This window comes from Nycticebus coucang, chromosome 2 (genome assembly GCF_027406575.1).
Source record: "Nycticebus coucang isolate mNycCou1 chromosome 2, mNycCou1.pri, whole genome shotgun sequence".
Classification (NCBI taxonomy): Eukaryota; Metazoa; Chordata; class Mammalia; order Primates; family Lorisidae; genus Nycticebus; species Nycticebus coucang.
Genome location: NC_069781.1, coordinates 112214732 through 112232993, shown reverse-complemented (window position 1 = coordinate 112232993; position 18262 = coordinate 112214732).

The window sequence follows — 18262 nt, the reverse complement described above, 5'->3', positions numbered from 1 at the left end:
TTGTGTCTCTTGTCAAATTTGGAACTTGATGGCCATTATCTTTCCCAATTTTCTTTCCTGAGTATTCTTTTCTCTCTCCCCTCTGTGCATGTTAGTATACTTGATGGTTTTCCATAAGTCCCTTGAAGCTGACATTAGCTTCCATCTAATGTCTCTCTGCTCTGATCTGATCATTTCTATTAATAAGTCTGCTCATTTACTGCTTCTTTGCCATCTCAAATACACTTTTGAGACCTCCTGATTTTTTCATTATAGTTATTGTATTTTCAATGTTAGAATTATTCTGTGGTCTTATAAACAATTTTTTGTTAATTTTATAGTTTCTCTTTATTGAACTTCTCTTTGTCAATATTCCTTGTTTGGTGAGATTATCATTTTTATAGTTCTTTCGCCATATTTAAAATGGCTGATTTAAAATCATTTTTAGGTTGGAGGGAGGGTAATTGGTGGGATTACACCTGTGGTGCATCTTATAAGGGTACATGTGAAACTTAGTAAATATAGAATATAAATGTCTTAACACAATAACTAAGAAAATGCCATGAAGGCTATGTTAACCAGTGTGATGAAAATGTGTCAAATGGTATGTAAAACCAGCACATTGTACCCCCCCCACCCCAAAATAAATAAATAAAATAAGTTTTAGTAAGCTCACCATTTGGGCATTCTCAGAGACAGTTTCTATTGAGTGTTTCTTTTCCTTTATGAGTCATACTTTCTTATCTTTTTGCATGTCTTTAATGCTTTGTAAAATAATGGACATTTTAAATAATGTAATGTGGCAACTCTAGAAATGAGATTCCTACCCTCTGGACATAGGCTCGCGGTTGTTGTTGGCTGTTGTTACAATTTGTTTATATGTTGACTTTTTTGGGCTAATTCTGTATGCTTTGTTGCATGAGGTTACTGAAGTCTTTGCTTGGATATCTTAATGGTCAGCTAGTAACCAGACTGAGATTTCCTTAAATGTCGGGAGCCTGTAAGTTTCTCACTGCAGGGCTCTGTGTGTGTGGTGGGCATATGTTCAGTGCTGTGGCGGACAGTTGACAACTCTGCCTTATCCTTCACTTCTTTCTTGTGCAAAGTTTCAAGGTCAGCCAGAGGTGACAGCTAGGGCCTTCTCAGGTCTTTCCTGAGCCCCCTCCAGCCCTGCATGTGCACAGAAACCTCCAGACTCGTGCGGATATGTTAGAGCTTTTTGTAGCCCCTTATGGACATATCATTCTCCTTTTGAGTTTTTTGCTCAGCTTCTTATTTGTCTTATTTGTCTCAACTGCTATCACCACCTCAGGCAGCTTCAGATGCTAAACAATTGTCACGGATTATTTCCCTTAGACTCCCTGCAGGAAAAAGTTGCTCCCAGTGAGTAAGGTCAAATAAAGACAAGCCCTGTGAGTGGGGATTTTCCCCATTATTTAAATCTCCAAAGAACTGCCAGACACATCAGATAATGAATGACAGATTTCTAGGAATAGCGCTTTGGAGAAGCTGTAAACACATCCATTCTTCTCTGGTGGCTGCTGGTTTTCATGGCTATGGTGGTTATATGGTTATTGGTTTTTAAGGTGTACGTGGCTCTGGGAAGAGGGCAGGGAATGGGGTGAGTTAAAGTACCACGAAGCACGTTGTTCTTACTGAGATTCAACCATTTTTCTTAAATGCGCCTCAGATTTTTGCAAGTCCAAAGGCTCATTTCGAGGGTTCTGATAAAATTTTGACAGTTTTTTAAAAAACACAATCTTTGGTTCTCACTGCTCATAGGAAGGAGTGGATTTTGGGAGGTTCTCTTTGCACTTCACTCACGGACGTCACCCCCTCCCAGCGGAGTTGAAGGCGACCATCTATACCATGGACTTTGACTGACAAATAGGTGTGCAGAGTAGCTGTCTGACTTCTAGTACCTTAAAACTGACGTTTATTGAATTATTATTGTCACAGTCCCAAATATTTAATATTTCTCACTTCCCAAATGTCAAGCTTAGTTTAGTCTAGGAAGGACAGGAAGTGCTGCTGTGTTGTCTTTTAAATGTGTGCTCTGAAGATAGACCCAGGAAACACAAATGTGCTGTTCCAGCAGATTCCCCTCCTTGGCCATGAACTTGGATAGTCTGGGAGGGATTTGTGTTCATTCAGCCCTCGGTGACGAAACCAAAGCAAATAAATCAACGCATAAAGGCAGCATTCTACCCTGTTTCCCCGAAAACAAGACATCCTCCGAAAATAAGACCTACTTACAGGAAAGATAAGACGTCCCCTGAAAATAAGACCTAGCTCATGGGAGCACACCTTAAAATAAGACACTGTCTTATTTTCGGGGAAACAGGGTAGTAGTAAAAATAAAAACTTAGTTATTGAGATCCCAGCACTGTTTTCTGTTGTAGGAAAACTTCTCTTCCATGCTGTTAAATTCATGTTCCATCACTGGACATTTAGACTCTGATGATAAAACCGTGTGTTAATTTGAACTTTCAGACCTTGGATAGGCTTTCAAAGTACAGTGAGAGTTTTCTAGTAATGAAATCCAAGAGTCCTTTTCTAAAAAAAAAAAAAAAAAGAGAGAGATGAAATTTGATGATTTATTATTTCCAGTATATGTTGGAGATTCAGGTATATTCTAGTTGATGACTAGAGTATATAATGAACCCTTGGTCACATTTCAGAAGAATCTTCTGTTACGGAGAACAGCCACTGTATATGGGGCAGCGCCGAGGGTGGAAGGCTTGTGTGATTCAACTCAGTCCTGCAACACTGTTCCCCCTCAGAGCTTCTCCAACTCTGTGGCTGTTGTTGTTACCGTGGCCAATTATTAGTCCACTCCACAGAATTTGTGTTGCTGTTACAAAAACTGTTTATGCTACCCAAGCTCCTTATTCATGTAATAATTACAGCGTATTTGTCTTAAGTATTTCGCAAGTGTTCTCTGTGGATAATACTGGCAAGGTTAAGTAATAGTTTCTCACTCACATTATTGCTCAAGAACATCTAACTTGATGGATTGAGGTTTGATGTAGTCTAATACGTAAGTCTTTGGATCCTGGCATCTTTAACCTTTGCTTTTCTTATGTGTAAAATAATCTTATTGTGGGGGTATGTCTATTGTTTCTAAGACAAATGCCAGGAACTCCTTGAGTAAAATATTTGATTGTCATTTTAATGGGGAGAGTTTATATAATGATTAAGAGTAATAGATCCAAGCCAGCCATACCACTGTGCCAGAAACCAGAGACTTCAAAGAGCTTCCTTTTAGAACTCTAAAGGAACTGAAATTTATGTTTTTCCATATCATCCAACGTAATCATTGGCAATAAGTAACTTTTGGCAAGAGGCATGTGTCACATGGTTCCAGTTCTGCCTCAGAAAGGTCAGCAGGAGGCCCCGACACAGCCTGTACTGTGCAGCCGAGTACTCTGATCCCGCGACACGTGCTTTGGGGCACGTTACGCAATGTCACGCGGCTGATTAATGGTCACTTGCACAAGAAGTTTTTCATTACCCTAACTGCAAACATCCTGGGAATGATTAACATTGTGACATAATTCTCATCACACAGAGAAGGGCGATTCAAACGGAGCTCCAACATAATGTGCTTCAGAAGTACCCAAATGTGTTTGGCTTCCTAACATGTACATGGTTAACTGTTTCAAAGCTGTCGAGTGAAATTGAGAAACCTATTTGGGAATTTTTTTTTTTCGAATAGAGGTTTTATGTCTGATGGGTTCATATGTGAACACCCTTCTACCTTATTGTAATTTTGCCTTTCTTTATTCTAGTTTGTTGTTGAAAATGTCAGCTCTATTTTACAATGCTCCATCTTGTCAGCCAAGTATGGAATATACATTGCTTTTTTACTAAGCATTTTCAGAGTCACAAAGATACCACTTTCATATCCCCACACACAATGGTGATAACTTCTGGTACTGAAGTTACTTCTATTACTTCTGTTACTTCTATTTTGCATTTTCTGCAGATTTTTGAATCTTATCAGCTGAGTTCGGTCTGAAATGCTGGGTGTGTGTAGACTCTTTGTTGTGAGTGGCAGACACTCAACCAACGTGGCCCTGAGCTTTGGGAGGACAGGGGTCCTCAGGGAGGAGGGAACTGGGTCACAGAGCTGTGGGGACACTCTCCACTTTCCACTGCACATGGTCTCTGTGGGTAGCTGCACCCACTATGTCTGTCCCTGCAGACCAGCTCCCCCTAATTGCAGCTCCCAGATGTGTGCCTCGGCACCGGTGACTAAGGGCATCTCTCTTGCACTCTCAACTAAGAAATTTCCAGGACAAGCCTCTGACAGGCCTCGCTAAGATCTGTTGCCAGGGAGGTGGGGTGCTATAATCGGAGGACAGGGACCTCTTCAAGAGAAGAGAGGGCTGCTGTCCTGCCCCAAAGTTGAAGCAGCCACCGAGGGCCAACTGTGACTCAGTCCGCCATCATTTCCCCAAGATGCCCCGCTTAGGGCATCTCCTCTGCTGGCCTCCGGCCCAGTAAGACCACCAAGAGTTCTGCCCAGCTCTGAGTCCAGATCTAGGACATGTCCACTCCTCTTGAGGCCAGTGTGGCTTCACAGAAGGAGTCAGCCGGCGGCCTCAGTGCTATTGAGTCCTCCTGGCAGACAGTGGGCCAGGGAACCGTGTGCAAATGGGGAGAAAGCACATTGCGGTTTCCGTCCACACTGTATTCCACATGTGGGGAGAGGACTTGACCCTGCTGGCAGGTCTCAGACATCTGTTTGTTGACCCTTTTCCCTGACAGTCCATCGGTCTCTTAGTTAATTTCACTACTGAGGTTCTGCCCTCAGGGATTCCTGCCCTCCAAAAGGAATAGCGGAGAGAATTCCTCCCCTGCGGTCTTTATCACCACACAGGTCCATGTACCACCTCATTTTCATTTGGGCGGTTTCAGAGTGCTCTGGATGTTGTCGTTGGCTGAGAGTGGACCTCTTAAACCTTACTTGGCTTTCTTAGATTTAAAGCAGAGAGGGAGGCCATACTCTAACAGCCAATAATGCGATTCTCATCCAATTCCAGTTTTTGAGACTGGTGGGGCAAAAGATGAGGCTGAATCTCAGCTGCAACCTTGGTTCTGCCCTCTCTCTACTGGGGAGCACAAGGCCGGTGAGGGAGAAGGGCTGAGGCTGCTCCAGCATGTGTCCCCAGCAAGGACCTGGGCTGGCCACTGTCAGGGAAGTGGGTAAGGGATTGAGAAGGCGTTGATGCCTGTGTTGCAACTCTTCAGGGGCAATTGGAGAAAGCGACTCCAGGGCCTGGCCAGGTTCCGGGGCCCCCAGACCTGCAGTCTCAGGAGTTCCCAGAGCTCCATCCCTTCCCCTCCCTGCCACTGGGCTTCTCTGCAGGAGAGGATGTTCCCTAGCTCTCCGCCTCCCACCAGAGAGCAGGGTGCCCTTACTGCCACCTGCATGGAGAAGTTTGGGAAAAGAGAAAGGCCCGCGGAGGGGGTTATTGAGGCTACAGCAGGTAGTGTTGTGGGGCCTGTCCATGTCCTGTGTCTTTTTGCCTCGGAACACCCAGTGTGTGGCCCCCGGGCTCCAGGATGCCACTTGGGTGTCCCACAGTTCTCTAAATCCCTGCCGCTACCAACTAAGTAAATGAATATGCTCCGGTCAGCTGTTTTCCCAGTGTCCCCTGTGCTCCCAATGCTGTGAGAGGCGTTGTGTTAGTGAAGCACCATTCACCCTATGTCATCACTCAGCTCATGCTGGTGGTTTGTCATTTTGTTTTCTCGGAACATGATAAATGTCCCATTACTCTCATGTTGGGCTTCTCAAAAATTTTGATGTTCACATGTAGAACAACGGGAGCCCCTAAAATGGGAGCCCCTGTTTTCTACTGGTTGGGAGCAGTTGTATCATTTTCTGCTGCAAGATGATCACAAAAGGGACCTTTTCCTAAATAACATAGACTGTTTCCTAAATGCAGCTTCTAAAGAAGAGAGCACTTGGGTTTTTTTCTTTTGGACAATTTATGTGCAAGATCGGTTACCTCCCAGCGCTGCCACCCAGTTCTTGTATGAGAAAAGATGGAAGAAAGCGGAGGTGGAAGCCAGCCCCTCCTTTCCAAAGCTCTGAACCCCAGCTCTTCCCTTCCAAGAACAGACTTTACAGTAGCCTTGTTTTCTTGGTACTTTTCATTGCTTCATGTGACAGCAGCGGGGTTGTTAATGGCCGAGTGGCCGGCCAGTGTGAAATTCAGGCAGAGGTGGCTGCTGTGACTTTCTTTCCCCCTCACTGAGGCACACTTGCATGTGCTCTGCTTGGCCTCCGTGTGCGGGCTAGGTGTTTGCAAACCCAAGGCTCCTCTGATCCGGGCTCCCTTCTCACGTACAGTGGTTAAACATTGGCTTTTGAACCGTGTCACCCCAGGAACCTGTGTTCCCGCATTCCAGTTCCTTGCAGCCTGCACCTACGTGCCTGGTGGCCTGGCGCTGACGACACCCGGAGCTGCTTCCTGGAAGCCACGCAGATAAGAAGCCGCCTGCTGGGTTTCAGAACTCCACTGCGGGTTACAAAATCCTGTGTCATAATTTCACTTAGCATTTTTTCTAGCACTGGCTTCCCCCAAAGGGACGTTCTGTGTTTTGGGCGCCTCTTTTTGGTAATTATTTTGGAAAATGTTCAGAGGCCAAAAATGGTGACAAGCTCAGAGGCTCCTGCTATGCTCCATGGGTTCCTGGTGTCTCTGGGCACACAGGGGGGCAGGGGGTGTGTGTGCTGAGAAACTGCAACTGACCACTACGTGACCCAGGGCTCCCCCAGAGACACCTGCCACCAAGGAGGTGCCCACGAGAATAGGTTAATCACCTAAGCTGTAAAACTTAAATGCAGCTTCCTCTAAGCGCCTTCTTGCAGAAGTCTTTTGACCTGTAGGGGAAAAATGGTATTTAAGATCTGGGTTATTCAAGAGGGTGGAGTGAGCTAAGTTTAGTTGAGGCTAAAAATAGACCCAGCACTGGCCTTGGGGGCTGGGACCTCCCTCCTCCTCCGGCTCACGCCAGCAGCCCACACTCTCAGAGGGCCCAGTATGTAATTCTAACCAGTGTGCAAATGTCATTTCTAAGAGGTGTCTCAGCTCAGTTACTCATATGTCTGATTCCCATTCTCTTGTGTTTCATGCAACAACTGCTTTTCCATAGAAAAGTGTGAGTCACTACTCAGTGGCCGTAAACTTAAGGGAGGGAGCGGCTGCCATAAACCGGAAAAAGAGGTGGGGACAGTGCCTTTTTATAGAGTTCTGAGCTGGCTGTCTTTTCCATAGGTTAATTTTTACCTTAACAACCAAGATAAGGTTGGATGGCCCTTTTATAAGAAAGCTATTTCAATACTAGGGATTATTTGAACTTTTTTTTAAAGCCAAAGGCATTTTTTTGGTGTGGTTCTCAATTCGTAAATAAAATATTTTAATAGTTGTTTAATGGGCATTTAAAATGCCAACTGCCTGTGACTGTTTTTAGTACATTCCCTAAGCGCCAGTTAGGAAGACATGGAAAGGCCCCCTTTTTCTCCTCGCGAGGTAGGTATGCAGCCCGGGACCAGGGACCACCTCGCTCAGAACAGATGGCGATTTGCACACCGAGTGCTATTCTGGTGCACTTATTTAGGAAAAAGATCTAAAAATAGACTTGAATAAGCATAACCTGCAAAAATAAGTTGTCAGCTTCTTTTTATCCTGCTGGGTTGAAAACAAAGCTGTCAGCAAATTTCTTCATGTGGAGGAATCTGTATACTTTCTTATTTTAGAGAAGCCTTTCAGCAGGACTGTAATTGAGTCCCCTTACATCTTTAAGTGTCAACAAATTACCATCTGTTGTTCTAGAGACTCTCAGATGGATGCCCCCACTCCCTACTCACTGCTGGGGAACCATGATGTGCCCTCTGAGGATGGGCCTGGCCCAGACTCAGCCCTTCTCTTTGAGGCGTGTTGTGTAGCCTTTGTGGCGGGTAACAATGGTCCTCCCAGCCTGGTCCATCAACATCATTTTTTTTTTTTTTTTTGGAAAATGATCCCCCACGCTAACGGAGCGGAGCGGCGTACGACCTGAAGGGAAGTCGGATGTGGAATGGACCTATTGTTTCATGCTGCAGAGGGGCTCCCTTGAATGAGAAACCAAATGAAGACAGAAGTGGTGCCCCTCTGGGTGAAGAGGGATGAGCAGACCAGGCCCCAGACGCAGGCCCCTTTCGAGCTCCAATGACCCAGGCCTGAGCAGGCCAGGCTTGCCCCTGGGCTGCCCGCCTGATCCAGAACTTGCTGGTTCTGGGTGTCCAGGTGAGAGCAACCGGTCTGGCCTGGGAAACAAAGCGACTGAGTGTTGCTGAGCTCAGCAAAGCCCGGGCCTGCAGGTGTCCCCGAGAGAGTCCCTCTCACCCTGCGTCTTTACTCCAGCATGCCTTCTCCACCTCTGAGCAGCACTTCCAATCTAGCTATCTCTCCCCCGAAACCAGATTGTCATCAGGGAGATTTGGGGTTCTGCTGCTTAGAAACTTTCTCCACTCAGCTCTGACTGTGTTTGAACCTTCCTGTGCTCTCTGGAAAGAATGGAAATAGCTCCCAGTTCCCACCTCCCAAGCCCACGAGTGTGTACACAGAGGCACACACACGTATACACTGTGTGCTGAGGAGAGGAGCTGAGGATGGGAACATGCCTGAGGACAAAAAGGAAGAAAAGAGATGATCAGGGGCTGTGAGGCCTTCAGGGATCTAGACCTGGCCAGCTCAGCAGTTGCAGATGTCTGGGGCTCTAAGAACCAGCAGTTCTATTGAGTCACCAAGAAGGCCAAGGCCAAGGAGCTGTGAGGTCAGGTGGCCGTCACTGTCACTGTCACAGGGTGATAAGTTAGGCCTGGATAGAAGATATTACCTTTTCAGTCTCCTGCGGAACTGCCCACCCATCAGAAGGTTCTTTTTTAGATGGCGAGCTCATTTAATTTGACCTGTTTGTAAAAGGCACTGGAGGCTTGGGGGCTGGAGAGATGTTTTGTTTACACACACACACACACACACAAAATAGGTCTATGTATTACATCAGCGGTTCTCAACCTTTTGAATGCTGCGACCCTTTAATACAGTTCCTCATGTTGTGGTGACCCCAACCGTAAAATTATTTTCGTTGCTACTTCACAAAAATAATTTTATGGTTGGGGGTCTCCACAACATGAGGAACTGTATTAAAGGGTCGCGTCATTAGGAAGGTTGAGAACCACTGTATTACACATATGTATATAACAAAATACATGTACTTATTCTCTTGTTTGTACAATTGTATTATCTTTCGATAGCTGCTGAAACAAGTAACCACACACTTAAGTGGCTTCCCAACACATACTGGACAGTTGTACCGCTCAGAAGTCTGGAAGGGTCCTCATTGGACTGACAGGAAGGTGTGGGCAGGGCTGGGAAGGACCCTTCCTTCACCTGTCCAGCTTCCCCTTAAAGTAGCAGCGGGAGGTGGAACTTCCCTCCTCTTCCTCACCCACAGTTTAGGGCCCTGTGATCCCACTGGACGCACCCAGGTGATCCAGAATAATCTCCCTATTTTAAGGTCAGTGGATTAGCAACCTAAATCCCCTTTTGCATGCAACCTAACATATTCACAGGTTTCAAGGATGAGGGCGTGGACATCTTTGGGGGTGAGCACTTGCTTATGTGTACACCTTATTTTATTAATAATTAGCCAAGAAGGGCTAGGAAAGCTCTGGTCACTTCGAAATGATTTTCATTCCAGCTAGAAACATTCATTTTCATTTCTGTCGCTGTAATTCCTATCGTTCTCAGCTCTAGTTTAACATTTAAATGAATTCAATCTTATTCATTTCATATCATGGCTTTTCCATTTGTATGCTCTTGATTGATCAGGCAATTTGATTTTAGTTTTCCTAGAAGCTTCTGTATTTCTTGAAATCTGGCAGTTTTGAGAATACATGTCTATTGTCTTTAACTAGAGCGATGACGTAACTGATTATCAAGTTCTCAGCACTCTTTTTCCCTCTCTGGTGACTGATTCTACTAGTGTTACGCATTGCTGGTAAGATGTCAGTTGTGCACAGAATCCTTGATTGGAAGCCACTAAATTTTTGTCACAGCAGAAAACTGATCCGGCCATGTTGGTGATGGCCAGTTCTGGGGATACCCCAAACCTAGCCACATTCCACATAGGTTTGAGGTATTTCAGTCACACCCACAGGCCCTTCCTCCTAAGCTCCCAGTCTGGAGTGGACTCCAGCTCCGTCCACTGCTCCAGCCACTGCTCCACTCCCTTCCCAGCCCAAGGAGGGAAAGGCCAGGGCAGCCCTCTGGGGTTTAGCCCAAATATGACTCATCCGTGGTGCAGGGGACCCTTAAAACAAGATGCCCAAGGTGTCCTACTCCCAGGCCATCTCCGGGTCAGGCCTTGTCTTCTTTCTTTTTTATTATCTTTATTGTTTCCTGTGGCAAAATCTGTTTGTGCTCAAGATGGGCGAGGGTGGGGGGTTGTTGGGGGAGCGTCCTGGGGTGGTCAGCTTTCAGCTATCCTTCCCTCCAAGACAAGTCTGCCCTGGGGCGAGGGGCTCCCCCCCCCCCCGAGGTATCTCCCTGGGTGGCTGAAATGCAAGGGGTGTGTTATGGATTAGGGCATGTCTCTCTCTGAACATAGGGTGCCAGTTGAGCCACCTTCTTACTCTGAGCACGGTTGGTATTTTATTTTTCTGTTGTTGCTCTTTTGTGGGAATTTAACTTGTAAGGTTTTGGGGAAGAAATTTTTGTCAACTCCCAGAGCACAGGAAAGGAGAGCTCAGTTTTAAGTTTCCAAGGAGGGGGTCGGAGCATCTGGGAAAATCCACATCTGGGAAGGTGAAGGGTGAGCTCGGCATTTCCCCCGGGGGTTTAATTCTTCCTTCCTGCATCTTCCCAGAAACTCCGTCTTTCCAGCCTTCTGTGCAGGCCACGTTTACTTTGTATTTCCTCCTGTTTCTTCCTCTTGTGAGACAGAAGATGTATTTCTAATACCTTGAAGGGAAGATTTAAAATTGTTTCCGTTTCCTCTAGCTTTTAGGAATGAACTTCACCTGAAGTGTTTACAGCCCCATCCCCCAGCAAGCAGGCTGATCAGGGCACATCCTCTATACAAGCAGATAAACCGCATTACACAGAGGTTGTGGAATCCTAGGATGGGAATTCAACCTGTCTCTGCCATTTATCAACTGATGGCTCAGCCAGTGTCTTGTGTCCCTACACTACAATTTTTTTTTTTTTTTTGATTTAACAAAAAAGAGGTGGTAATAATAGGGCCTCGTGGTTGCAGTGCACAGGAGCTGTGTCCTGAGACTGGGAGCACCCCTGGTGTCAGCATCTGGGGAGGGAGTTAGAGGGCCTGTGGTGTAGTCACATGGGGCTGCCACTGACCTCCTTGGGAGGTCTGAGCAGACTGGCTTTTCAGAGGGCTCCAAGTTTGAGTAAGGGGACTTTATGGGGACATGTGCTTCTCGCACAGGCAACTCCCAGAGAGAGGATGGCTGACACCTGAGGCCAGCAACCTCTCACACTGAGGAATAAATAAATCCGTCCTGAAGGGGGATCCTGGTGGCACACTCAACACCCTGACAAACAGGGAGGGGCTGATAGCAACCCTGGGCCTGTGGTAGGCATGGCGGCTCCCAGGATGGTGCCACCAAAGTAGGGAGCAAATGCCCTGAGCCCTCCTCACTCCCTCCAGTCTCCTCTGATCCAGTCTGTGCCTTGGCTGGAGGGCAGAGAGCACCGGAGCCCAGGCTGTGCAGCCCATGGTGTTGGGACAGAAGGCAGGTCTGGGATCAAGGCAGCCAGCACGCCTGCTTCTTTCCCCCGACCCCGATTCTGGTCCTTAGGCTTCTCACCTGGGAAGGGGTGCTGACTCAATGGCAGCCGAGGCCACTGAAGAGCTGTCATCTAAAGAGCTACCAACGCAATAAAGTCCCCGTGGCTGGCTGGGCCCAGTGCTGCTGTGTGAGCCTGGACATTGATGGTGCACCCAGATCATCTTTTCAACCCAAAGCCGCATTTTCTCGTTTTTTCACTTCATCCATAGGACGCTATTCCTTAACATTTTACTTCTTGGGGGTGGGGGTGCAAGACCTTTCCTAAAGTCATTTCAATTTTTTTTATTTTTATTTTTTTTGAGACAGGGGCTCAATCTGTCATCCTCAGTGGAGTGCTGTAGCGTCACAGCTCACGGCAACCTCAAACTCCTAGGCTCAAGTGATCCTCCCTGCTCAGCCTTCTGAGTAGCTGGGACTACAGGCACCCACCACAATGCCCGGCAAGTTTTTCTGTTTTTAGCAGAGATGGGGGTCTTGCTCTTGCTTAGGCTGGTCTTGAACTCCTGAGCTCAAGCAATCCACCCACCTGCCAAGGTGCTCCTGAGTGCTGGGATTACAGTTGTGAGCCACTGTACCCAGCCTCATTTTAAACTTTTACTAATAGGAAGCCTTCCTTCTAGAGAGAAAAAAGTGACTTTTCTCTGGAGACACTGGGAGCCTTAAAGATGTTAAATAACAGTATAAGGAGTTGCTGGGCCAGACATGGGCTTTCAGCAAAGGGGTAGGAAGCCCCTCTCCTTCTGGCTTGCCAGATACATGTCTGATTCTTTGGGCCAGGACTTCATTCTTGGTAAAGGCTGCCAGAGGCATGGGTGGCTTAAACCTGCAGGCCTTCCACGGTGTTGCTATGAGAAAGTGGCTTCTGGGGCATCTTGGCTGTCTGGAAGGTGGGAAGGCGGGAGCTGTAGGTGTTGGCAAGCAGTGAGCACTGTTGGGACCATGGTGAAAATCACTCATCGGGGCACAGGGGGCTGCATGTAACCAAGGCTCTCATGTATGACGTTTAAGAGTGTGAATGATTCTATCTTTTAAATGGTTTTATGAATCATTTGGAAGAGGGTTGAGTTCTGTTACGGAATTTTTGAAATGGTATCTCTCAAACGCTGGATTAGCTAAATATCTCTGGATTTTACTCTTTCCACCCTAGAGTTCAGCAGAATTTTCCTTAGAGCTTCAGCCAGTCCTATTAAGAAGTGCAATTTGGTTTTTTATGATTTAGTTTTGAGGGCGAAGCAGTCAGACCCCCCGGACTGCCTTTTCCTGCCCCCCTGCTGGGCTCACTGGGGCATCACTGGGGACATGTGGTTGGTGATGTGAGTTCATTGTCATCATTGGGATGGAAGCCACCTCGCAGGAGTCCCTCAGGGATGTGTGTGTCTATTTCTCTGAGTGCTTGGGGTCAGCAGAGAGCCTTCAGGCACAGAGGAGCCTGGCGGCATTTCAGTCATTGCTGTGTAACAAACATCCCAAAACACAGTGCTCGCAACAGCAGAACTTCTTTTTTCTTGAGATTCTGTGGATCAGAATTTGGACAGGGCTCGGCTGGGCATTTCCAGTGTTCTGCTTGGTGTTGGTGGGGGCTGCTCCCATGGCTGTATTCATCTGGGGGCTCTACCTGGCTGGAATGTCCAAGTTTCCCATCCTCCGGGGCCCCTCCACATGACCTTGGTCACTCAGAGGTCTAGGCTGGCTGCCTGTGGCGTGGCTGTAACTGAGAGAAAGTGGAAGCTCAAAGCCTCTGAAGGATTAGGCTCAAAAGGCTCAGAAGGCCACTTCTACCACATTCTATTGGACAAAGAGAAGCAGGGGAGATGCTAGATCCCCAGAGCCAGAGCAGAGGGTTAAATGAGATGCTGTATAAACAAAGCACGATGCACTGAGCCTCGCATTAGGAAATGTCCCGTGCATGGCAGCTGTTGGCCTCGCTGTGCCCCTTCAGTCGTTAGCTAATGCTCCTGGTGCACTCACTTCTAGGGAACAGGCTGTGGAAGGTGGACAGGGCCCAACATCAGTGGTACTTCTTGGTCACTTTAGATCTAGAAACAATGTCTTGCAGCTCCACGCCCCACATGCAGAAGAAGGGCAGATCCTGGCCCAAAGTTCTGCAATCCTACAAATGGTGCTGGGCCCTTCTGCATGCATTTGTTGTCTTCATCCTACATGGTCTTGGCCCAGGACCTGTGGCCCAGCCTCACCCCAGGCAGGGGGAAGGGTGCTTGGCCTAGGTGGGGGTGTCACATCACCTCACTGGGCTTACCTGGATGGAAGAGAATGAAACGGCCCTGAGTGGCATGGAGGCTGAGGCTGAGATGGCAGACCGAGCAATAAACTCACATGGGCCCCTTTACATCCCTGTTCTTCATGACTCTTGGGCCACCGGGGCTGCCCCACGGGACAGCCTCACACCTGCTCATGACCACCTGGTCCTTCCCTTCCCTTTGCTCCCCTCCCAGGGCCACTGATGTTCTGAGCAGAGTAGTTCATCCTTCTTCTTGTTGCCTTAAGACGTGACACTCACCCTCCAGCCCTTTCTCTACACTCTTATTTCTTAGGGCTTATCTGGGTACTTCCTGCTCCCCCCAGAGGGCTTCTGGCAGCTGCTAGCAACACCACAAGCAGGTCACCTCTGGAGTTGCTCACCCAGCTGGGAAAGTCAGGGTGGCTACAGGAGGAAGAGGATCTGCCCACAGCTGATTGGGGTGGGCACCCAGTTGAGGGGGCAGCTTCTGAGGGAAAGGAGGTTTGTTCAAGGAGACCCTCATGCAGAACACCTCACCCCTGGCTGCACAGTGCAGCCCCCCGGGGAAGTTTCTGCACATACCCCCACCCAGGCCTCCTAAACCAGCTCTAGCCCCTTAAGTGGGTATTTTTAACCTCCCAAGTGATTGTCATGGTACAGCCAGTGACCATGACTGGTAAGAGTCATTGATTCAGTGAATGAAAGTGTGTTAAAATTTTAGTCAGCTAACACTTTCTAAAAGCCCAACTACAGACAGGAAGGTGCTGGGTTCCCAGGACGCGGAGGTGTCCAGAGCTTACTGCCAGCCTGTGGGAGTCCCCAGTCACGTGTCCTGCCGACAAACTGGCCAGGCTCCCTGGGAAAAGACACACCTGAATGTAGCACATCACAGACTTCTCTAATTAATGAAATAAAAGATTTGAGAATAAAAGGTCAACAGGAAGACAGTGCAAGTCTAACTTCACACACCCTCAGCTGGCTCAGGAACTCGAGGGAGACAGAGTGGTGGATGGAGTCCGCCTGTGCGTTGTGACTGTAATACAAGAAAGACACTCTTACATGCATAGTGCGTCCTAGGAGTTATGTGGAATGTATTTGCATTCTTATTTTAGGAGCAGCAGAACTGAAAATAGAAATCAAAAGCTTGAGAGAGAAATGATGGTTGGGGGGGACAAGAGGAAAACGGAGTGGGTAGGGAAGCTGCCTGGAATTCTTAGAGCATATGCTGGGTGGAAAGTTGAAGTCATGCAGACAGACAGATCTCTCTTTCTTTCCCCTAATTAATTATAGGTTGCATAGTCAGGGTGTGGGCTGGGTGTATTCCTTTTATGTTTTAAAACCACGTTTGACAGCTCCAGGCTGTTGGGATTACATCAGGATCTCAGGTGCGCTGGGTTGCGTCACCACCTAGTTACAGGTGGCGTTTCTTCAATGAGCCCATCTCATCTGGAGAAGGGAAAGCCCAAAGCACTGTCTTACCTTAAGGAAAAAACCTAAGTTCTTTCATTTCATAAAGTAATAACTTTAAAGATAAAAAAAAGAATAATAATAAGAAGTAGTAAAAGGCATAACTCCCCATTCCCCACCTAAAGTGCTGCACGCCCCTGTGCTGTAGTGGTCTGTAGAACAAACACTTCTGTCGTGGGTTTGAATCCAGGCTGCCTGGCTTCAGCTGTCAACTTAGGTAAGACCTATGGCCAGTACCTGCCTCTGTGCACTGGATATCACAATGATAACCCACCTGATGGGACCATAAAGTGCCCAGAACAGGCCTGGTAGGGGAGAGCTTAGCACTGCTGTCACTGTTACCACCATACTCCTGACTTCGGCCTATGCCTTCCACACACATGTGCACACACACACCAGGGAACACACACGCATAAACTTTTTAGAATTATTTTTGATTATTTTGATTATTCTGTTATTGTTTGCAGGAAGATTCTACTGATAGAAATTGTATCTCTAGAATTCTGGATTATATAAATATCTGGATTTTTCTTTCTACTCCACAGTTAAGAGGAATTTTTTTCTTTTCTCACTCTTTTTAGAGTTTCAACCAGTCCATTTAAGAGGTAAAATGGGCTCGGCACCTGTGGCTCAAGCAGCTAAGGCGCCAGCCACATACACCTGAGCTGATGGGTTCAAATCCAGCCCAGGCATGCCAAACAACAATGACGGCTGCAACCAAAAAATAGCCGGGGGGTTGTGGTGGGCGCCTGTAGTCCCAGCTACTTGGGAGGCTGAGGCAGGAGAATCACTTGAGCCCAGGAGTTGGAGGTTGCTGTGAGCTGTGATGCCACAGCACTCTACCCAGGGCGACAGCTTGAGGCTCTGTCTCAAAAGAAAAAAAAAAAAAAAGGAGGTAAAATGTGTTGGTCTTGAAAGTGAGGCAGCCAGCCCCCCGGAAGTCCTCCCTTGATTGCCCTCTTCCCACCCTCCTCTGGGCTTGTCAGAAAATTGCTGGGGACACTCATGGATGATGTGAGTGTGTTGTCACTGTCTGGGTGGAAGCCACCGTGAAGGACTCCGTGATGGATGCATTTTTTTTTTTTTTTTTTGTAGAGACAGAGTCTCACTTTATGGCCCTTGGTAGAGTGCCGTGGCCTCACACGGCTCACAGCAACCTCCAACTCCTGGGCTTAAGCGATTCTCTTGCCTCAGCCTCCCGAGTAGCTGGGACTACAGGCGCCCGCCACAACGCCGGGCTATTTTTTTGTTGCAGTTTGGCCGGGGCCGGGTTTGAACCCGCCACCCTCGGTATATGGGGCCGGCGCCTTACCGACTGAGCCATAGGCGCCGCCCGGATGCATTTTTTTTTTTTTTTCTCCAGCTGTACTATGACACTCTGCATAGAGGTCTGCAGCTGTGAGCTGTCACCTCATAACATGGCACAGGTGCTTTCCACAGTTGGTGGCTGTATGCTGTCCCACAGGCTACCACTCTTCTTAGCTGCTCCTCCGTGGGCGGACGCAGGCTGTTCTGAGGGCTCACTGCCGCATTCTTACTGTTGCAGGCCTTGCTCTGTGTTTTAATTTTCTCAGATACTCTTAAATTCCTCTCCCAGATTGGCGCTGTGCGGGGGAGAGCAGCTCTGCCTCCACGTCCTGGCCAGGCGCAGACGCAGATGCTGAACTCTGCCCACCTGATCATTGAGAAATGTTTTCTCATTGTTTAATTTTAATTTCCCTAATTATTATTTATGTAAAGGATTCTCGTTTATCTTGTGCAATGTATAAGTGCCACTGTGAACAGTGTCAATAATTCGTTGGCCTTTACAGTTCGTTTAATAGCTGAAACTCTTCTGCAAAACAAAAAACATGTACAGACAATCCACAACCTGCTCAAACCAGTAATTTGCCAAATTAGCACACTTAGGTAAAGAAGAATTACAAACTTGGAACGTTAATACTGTTTTAAATTGTATTTTTGAATGCTCATCCTACAAACCAAATAATTAAGCATTATGTTATTCATTCGAAAACTGTTTACTATTTGTGTCAGGCTCATACTATTTGTAGGTTTTTGGGATAAACAAAAATTTCTAGAAATCCCTGCCCATGTGGAATGCGTGGTCTATCAGATGTTCTGTGAAGTTTCTTTTCGGTTGAGGGGACTCATTTGGGGATCCCCCCTCAGATCCGGATCATATCTGCTTGGGTGCCTGGGATGAAGGCCACACAGCAGATGGTGGCCACTCTGTGCTAGAGCCCACAGTGGCTCTGACGTGCTCCATGTCCCCACCTGCCACTGTGACTACAGCTACATGGGGCTGGTGGATAGATGCAGCCTGAGGGTCGCAGCCTCCACTCTGATGCCCCCAGGGGCCCTGGGACAGGATCAGCAGACACAGGATCTATGGACATGCCTCACGGCCCCTGAACTGTTCTTTATCCAGATGGAAAGAGGAAGCCGAGGGTGTTGCCCTGCCCATGGTGCCTGTGTAGCTCACTTTCCCCTCCTCCAAGGGAGCTCTAGGCCCCCACTATCCCTGGCGTCCATGCACTGGCGTCCAACTCAGGTCAGTCTCCAGTCTGCCCCTGCTGAGTCTGGGCCTAGGCCAAATGGCCAGCCAAGCTGCAGGAAGGGGCACCCCATGTCTGCCTCCTAAACGAAGCTGCCCTTCGCTTTCCCATCTCTTTGTCCTAGGTTGAGGCTTACTACTGAGTAATCGTCTG